Here is a 7,487-nt window from a genome sequence, read left to right as displayed (position 1 = left end):
AGGCAACTCAGAAGTGTCAACATCTCGCTTTTTCAACAAACTGCCTCTGTGGGACCCAAGATGGAATCTCAAAAAGATATGAGGGAAATTGTGCTTCCTTCAGAATGAATTGGCTTCTTAACTGCCTTTTCTCCCGGTCTAGCAGCTGCTTTCTCCCATGTTGCTGCAGGTGTTTATTGCCTTACGCTTGAAATGAAAAGGCGAACTTTGAGGTGCCAGGACTGGGCAGTCCTGAGAGGGCAGGGGGGTCTGGAAGTACAGTAGTCAGCACAAGCTGTGCTCTCATAATGGCTTGGCCTTCCTTTGTTCCCGAGAACCTATCCCCAAGGTCAGTCTGAAGTTTGTTTGCAAGCCTGGTGACCCCTTGCTGTCCTACTGGATCAGCGGGATGAGGGCGGTCTTCAGTATTGCACAGGTATGAAATGTCCACCAGTTTAAAAAACAAAATCACAGTTGTTCTTGGGGCTGGGTGGTTCGCCTATCCAGTTTTATCAGGATGTGGCTTTGGCCATGGAACTCCTGCTGAGCTCTGAGACCCTCCTGTGGGTGGGCACTGGCGCCAGCACTGTGGTAGGGAATGTGTAGTAGGAACCCTGCACATCAGGGCTCAGTGTCTGCAAATGGGCTGTGAAGGAAGAGCTGGCTGCCTCTCCTTGGCAGGAGGGAGCCTGGGGAGTGGGCGTGGAAGGCAGGATCTCAGATTCATACTGCAGGAGCTGACCCATGAAGCCAAAGTTGGGCGACACTGCACTCCTGCTCTGCTTGATGTAATCGAAGGCGTCCTTCAGGTGAAACTGCCTGGTCTTCATGAGGTAAGCCATGCAGATGGTGGCTGAACAGGAGATCCCAGCCTCACAGTGGACCAGGACCTTGCCTCCTGTTTCCCTGACACAGTCAATGAAGTCTATTGCTTCTTGAAAGTGGGAGCTAATGTCAGCCCTGTGGCTGTCTTCCAGGGGATCCATTTGTAGTGTAGGGGGCTCTTGCAGGCCTCGGAGGTTCCCCAAGAGACATTCAGCAGGGCTGTGATGTGCAGGTTGGCAAAGAACTCGCATTTGGATGCATAGTAGCCACTTCTAAGGTAGAGGAATGGAAGGATTTCAACTGGGCCGCCTTGGTCATAAGCTGGCCTGTAGCTGATGCTGAGTACTGGTTTCCTACACTGGCTGATAAGGGCTCTCTCGGTCTCAATCTTCTCTTCTGAGATGGGTTCTATGTCCATGCAACAATCAGGATATTCTGAGTAGAAAGTCTCGTATCCGCCTTTGAGGAAGCAAACCTGGGGCGGGCAGGCAGGCCAGCAGCGAGGTGAGCAGGCTGTGCATGGCACTCTCCTTGCTCAGCTTCTGCCAGTGGCGCTGCCCATCGCAGCCCCACTGAGCTGAGGTTGACATTGAGCGAGCCATGCAAGCTGGAGGCAGCGAACGCCAGGTAGGGCCGGCAGTCCAGCACCACGCAGCCCGCGTAGCTCCTTGGGAGCATCTTGCAAAGCCGGCTCCCATCAAACGACATGACCTTCATGTGGCAGCACAGGTGCCCACGGCCAGGGTGGCTAGGCGAGATACAGGAGGGCGGAAGGCCCTCCGGGCTTCCTCCAGCCAACTGAGCCCAGAATCAGAGCCAGAGCGGTAGGTCAACTCTTCTTTCCCGCCCAGAACGCTGGGTGTCTGGCCACTGGCCGCCCCAGGAGCCGGGCCTATATTGTTTTGATTACTATGGCCTTGTAGTATAGCTTGATATCAGGTAGGGTGATTCCTCCACTTTGTTCTTCTTTTTCAAGATCACTGTTGCTATTTCGGGGACTTTTGTGGTTCCATATAAAAAAAAATTTTTTTTTTCAAGGAAAATATCTTTACTCCTGCAGGAGGGTGCTGCAGGCACATGGTCTGGGAGCACACACACCTCCATATACATTTTTGAAATATTTGTTTTATATGGCATATTGTTTGAGCGTTGACCTACGAGCCAGGAGGTCACATGGACCCTCACATGACCATCTGCATATGCCTGTGAAATATGCCTTTGGTATCTTGATAGGAATTGCATTGAATTTGGAGGTTGCTTTGGGTACTTTGGACATTTTAATTATGTTAATTAACTCTTCCTATCCATGAACACAGTTTGTTTCCACTTATTTGTATCTTCTTCAGTTTCTTTCTTCAGTATCTTCTAATTTTCCAAGTACAAGTCTTACATTCTTAGTTAAATTTATTCCTAGATATTTTATTCTTTTTGAAGCAATTGCAAATGGGATTGTTGTTTTTTTGTTTTGTTTTGTTTTGTTTTTTGGTTGTTGTTTTTTTAGTTTCCCTTTCTGACAATTCATTATTGGTGTATAAAAATGCAACTGATTTTTGGATATTTATTTGTATCCCGCTATTTTACTGAATTCATTTAGCAGTTCTTGTAATTACTGAATTCATCTATTAGTTCTAGTAGTTTTTTGGTGGAATCTTTAGGGTTCTCTCTATATAATATCATGTAATCTGAAAATAGTGACAGATTTATTTCCTCCTTTACAAATTAGATGCCTTTATTTCTTTTTCTTGTCTGATTGCTGTGGCTAGGACTTCCAGTACTATGTTGAATAAGAGTGGTGAACACAGACATCCCTTTCTTGTTCTTGATCTTAAGAGGAACACTTGTAGTTTTGGCCCATTGAGTATGATATTGACTGTGGGTTTGTCATATATGGCCTTTATTACGTTGAGGTATGTTCCCTCTATTCCCACTTTGCTAAGAGGTTTTATCATAAATGGGTGTGGGATTTTATCAAATGATTTTTCTGCATCTGTTGATAAGGTTATGTGGTTTTTATCCTTCATTTTGTTTTTTTTGTGTGGTGTATCACATTTATTGTTTTGCAGATATTGTAACAACCTTGCATCTCCAGAGTAAATCCCACTTGATCATGGTGTATGATATTTTCATTGTATTGCTGGATTCAGTTTGCTAATATTGTGTTGAGGATTTTAACATCTATGTTATCAGGGATACTGGCCTATAATTTTTCTTTCTTTATTGTGTCTTTATCAGGTTTTGGAATTAGGATAATGTTGGACTTATAAAATGAGCTTGGGAGTCTTCCCTCCTCTTGAATATTTTGGAATAGTTTGAGAATGATAGGAGTTAGTTCTTCTTTGAATGCTTGGTAAAATTTACCTGTAAAGCCATCTGGTCCAGGGCTTTTGTTTGTTGGGAGCTTTTTCATTACTGCTTCAATTTCACTAGTTGTAATCTGTCTATTCATATTTTCTGATTCTTCCAGTCTCAGTTTTCAAATATTGTGTTTTTAGGAATTTATCAATTTTCCCCATCTTGTTCAATTTTTTGCCATATTGGTGTTCATAATATTTTCTTACAATCTTTTGTATTTCTGTGGTGTCAGTTCTTACTGATTTTAATTCTTTGGATCAACTCTCTTTAATTCTTCATACATCTGGTTAAAGGTTTGTAAGTCTTGTTTATCCTATCAAAGAACCAGCTCTTGGTTTCATTGACTTTTTGTATTGTTTTTTAGATTCTATTTCCTTTATTTCTGCTCTGAGCTTTATCATTTCCTTCCTTATATAAACTCTAGGTTGTTTTGTTTTTTTCCTTTTTCTAGTTCCTTTAAGTGTAAAGTTAGGTTATTTGGGCTTTTTTTTTTTTTCTTGAGATTGGCCTGCAATGCTATGAATTCCCCCCTTAGGACTTTTCCCTGTGTTCCACAGATTTGGGGTTGTTGTGTTCTCATTTTTCATTTGTTTCAAGGTCTCTTTGATTTCTTCTTTGATCTCATTGTTAACCATTCATTGTTTAATAACATGTTATTTAGCCTACATGTCTTTGTGTGTTTTTCAGTTTTTTTCTTGTGATTGATTTCATGTTTCATAGCATTAAGGTCAGAGAATATGCTTGATATGATTTCAATCTTCTTAAATTTATTGAGATGTGTTTTGTGTCCTAACATGTGGACTATCCTAAAAAATGTTCCATGTGCACTTGAAAAGAATGTATATTCTGCTGCTTTGGGGTGGAATGCTCTGATGATATCAATTAAATCTATTTGATCCAGAGTGTCATTTAAGGCCACCAGCTCCTTATAGATTTTCTGTCTGAAAGATCTATTCATTGATGTCAATGTGGTGTTAAATTCTCCTACTTTAACTATATTGTCAATCTGTCCCATTATGTCCATCAAGATTTACTTTATATATTTAGGTGCTCCTATGTTGGGTGAGGAAATATTTACAAGGGTTATGTCCTCGTGTCGAATTGCTCCCTTTATCGTTTTCTAGTGTCCTTCTTGTCTCCTACTATAGCCATGGTTCTAAAGTCTATTTTGTCAGATACAAGTATTGCTACCCCAGCCTTTTTTCCTTTCCATTTGTATGAAATATCTTTTTCCATCCCTTTACTTTTATTCTGTGTGTATCTTTCAATCTAAGATGGATCTCTTGAAGACAGTATATATATATGGGCCTTGTTTTCCTATCCATTCAGCTACCCTATGTCTTTTGTTTGCAGCATTTAAGCTATTTATATTTAAGGTGATTACTTATAGGTATATATTTTCAACATGCTTTCATTCATTTTAGAGAGAGGAAGGGAAAAGGAGAGAGGGATAGAAACATCAATGACAAGAATTATTGTTAAAATATATTTTATTGATTTTTTACAGAGAGGAAGGGAGAGGGATAGAGAGCTAGAAACATCGATGAGAGAGAAACATCGATCAGCCACCTCCTGCACACCCCCTACTGGGGATGTGCCCACAACCAAGGTACGTGCCCTTGACTGGAATCGAACCTGGGACCTTTCAGTCCGCAGGCTGACGCTCTATCCACTGAGCCAAACCGGTTACGGCAAGAATTATTGATTGGCTGCCTCCAGCATGCCCCCAACTGGGGATCAAGCCCACAACCTGGGCATGTGCTCCAACCAGAAATCAAACCATGACCTCCTGGTTCATGGGTCAATGCTCAAGCACTGAGGTACACCAGCTGTACTACTTTTATTTTTTTAATTATCTAACTCTGTTTCTTCCCTCCTCCTCTTTCTTCTTAAAGCAAACCCTTTAACATGTAATACTGGTATGGTCGTAACAAACTCCAGTAGCTTTTTCTTGTTTGAGGAGCTCGTTATTTCTCCTTCAATTTTAAATGATAGCCTTGCTGGGTAAAGTATCCTTGCTTTTTATCACTTTGAATATTTCATGCCAATTTCTTCTGGCCTGAAATGCTTCTATTGAGAAATTAGCTGAGTCTTATATGATCTAACTTATAGATAACTAGCTGCCTTTCTCTTGGGGCTTTTAAGATTCTTTCCATTTAGTCTTTGCTATTTTAATTATGATGTGTCTAGTGTGGGCTGCTTTGGGTCTATCTTGTTTGGAACTCTCTATGCTTCCTGGACATGTGTGTCTTTTTCCTTAACTAGGTTAGGGACGTTTTCAGCCATTATTTCTCAAATAGGTTCCTTACTCTTTCTCTTCTTCTGGTACTCCTATGATGTGGATGTGTCTTGCTTCATGTTGTCCAAAAGGCCCATTAAACTATCTTTTTTTTTCTTCTTCTGGTCTTATTGGGTGTTTTCCTCAACTTTGACTTCCAAATCACTGATTCCATACTCCCCTTCATCCTACCTATGTTTATTCCTGCCAGTGTTTATTTTTGTTGTTGTGGTTAATCATCACCTGAGGATATTTTTCACAGTGATTTGTAGAGAGAGCAAAAGGGAGGGAGGGAGGGGGAGAGAGAGAAAAAAAACATCAATGAGAGACACAGCAATTTGTTGCCTCTACATGTGCCTGGCTGAGGCTGGGGATTGAACCTGCAACCCAGTAGGTGTCTCTGACTGGGAATCGAACCCATGACCCTTCAGTGCATTGGCCAATGCTTCAACCACTGAGCTACATCAACCAGAGTCTGCCAGTGTAGTCTTTATTTCAAAGATTGCATTCTTCATTTCTGACTGGCCCTTCTTTATGGCTTCTATGTCCTTTTTCATTCTGTTGAGCATCCTTATAATCATTACTTTGAACTCTATATCTGATAAATAGCTTGCCTCCATTTCATTTAGCTCTTCTTCTGGAGAATCCTTTGTTTTTCAATTAGGGCATGATTGTGCCCCCATTTTGGCTGCCTCTTTGTGTTTGTTTCTATGTATTAGATCTGCTTTCTCCTGGCTCGTAGGTCAACGCTCAAGCATTGGACCACTTTTATTTTTTTAACTATGTAACTCTCTGTTACATAGTAAATCTTGGTAGAGTGACCTTATGCAGTAGGTATTCTTGTGGGACTCAGTGGCACAGCCATTATGCTCACCTGACTGGGTACTTTATGAATGTTTCTTGAGCACATTATGTGGATCCTCTTTTGTAATTGGGTCTTGATTTCTATTGGCCCATTCATGTGTGGGATTGACCCTCAGGCTGGCTAACAGTGAGGCTCAACCAACACAGCATGCAAGCTGCTGATCACATGAAACAAAATTCGCTTCAGCAGCGTTTGGTTTTGGCCTAGATTTCCCTGTGGATATGCTGCTTTGTGAACCTTATTGGATCCTGCTATATTGTCTGAAGTTGGCCACTGCTTGTATTTGTTCTGGGCCTTTTTGGAGCAACTCCATTGCAGTGCTATATCAGACACTGCCTGTGTCTTGCCCTGGGCAACCTATTTGGAGTAATCTGCAATGTGCAGCTTGTGGATCCCTCTGCTGGGCCTGGGTGCATGTGGAAATGACCAAGCTGTACACCATGGTCAGCTTTTACCAGCACCACGGGCAAGTCAACAAAAGTCTCAAGCACCTAGAAGTCCGCCTCTGACTGCAGGTTCCTATTAGGCTTAATTACTGAAAGAGCCTGTACCTGTACTGCTCAACCATTGAGCCACACTGGCCGGGGTGCATTTGGTTTCTGTTTCCCCTGATTTGTGACCTTTTATCTCTTCTTGTTTTTCACGACCATGAAACGTTCAGGCATTTTGTACAATGTCCCTCTATTTGGTTTGTTTGTTCTCATGATTAGACTGAGATTATGGGTTTGGGGGAAGAATACAGTGGTGAAATGCCCTCATCACATAGTTGGGGTACAAGACATCCACATGTATTACTGGTGATATTAACCTCAATCACTTGGTTGAGAACGAAGTGGTGACATTAACCTTGATCACTTGGTTAAGTGCAAAGTTCAGTACTGGCTCTACAATAAGGCAGGGTTGATGGTAGATACAGCTGTTGTAAAACTAGGTTTGCTGATAGCAATGGAGATAAAATTTTAGCTCCTGTAGCAATAAAAGCCAGATGGACACCATGATCACAATGTGCATCAGGACTGGAATGGCAGCTAAGGAGACTAAACCAAGTTACGGCTATGGCTAATAGAACACAGCACATTTCAGGGAACATAGACAGGAAGCCAAATATGATGCTATTCAGCATTCATCATCAGAATATCAGTGATGGAAGACAAAGACGTTAAGGGGAATTACCCTAATTTATTTTCA

General features: G+C 41.7%; 1 pseudogene; it reads right to left on the bottom strand.

The window, feature by feature from the left end:
* Nucleotides 1-478: 478 nt before the first annotated feature.
* On the bottom strand, nt 479-2,049 carry LOC102239533 (annotated as a pseudogene).
* Between the last annotated feature and the right edge of the window lie 5,438 nt (nt 2,050-7,487).

The sequence above is a fragment of the Myotis brandtii genome, unplaced genomic scaffold, assembly GCF_000412655.1.
Source record: "Myotis brandtii unplaced genomic scaffold, ASM41265v1 scaffold49, whole genome shotgun sequence".
NCBI lineage: Eukaryota > Metazoa > Chordata > Mammalia > Chiroptera > Vespertilionidae > Myotis > Myotis brandtii.
The sequence above is the reverse complement of the archived record's forward strand: the minus strand, read 5'-3'. Positions and strand labels throughout refer to the sequence as shown.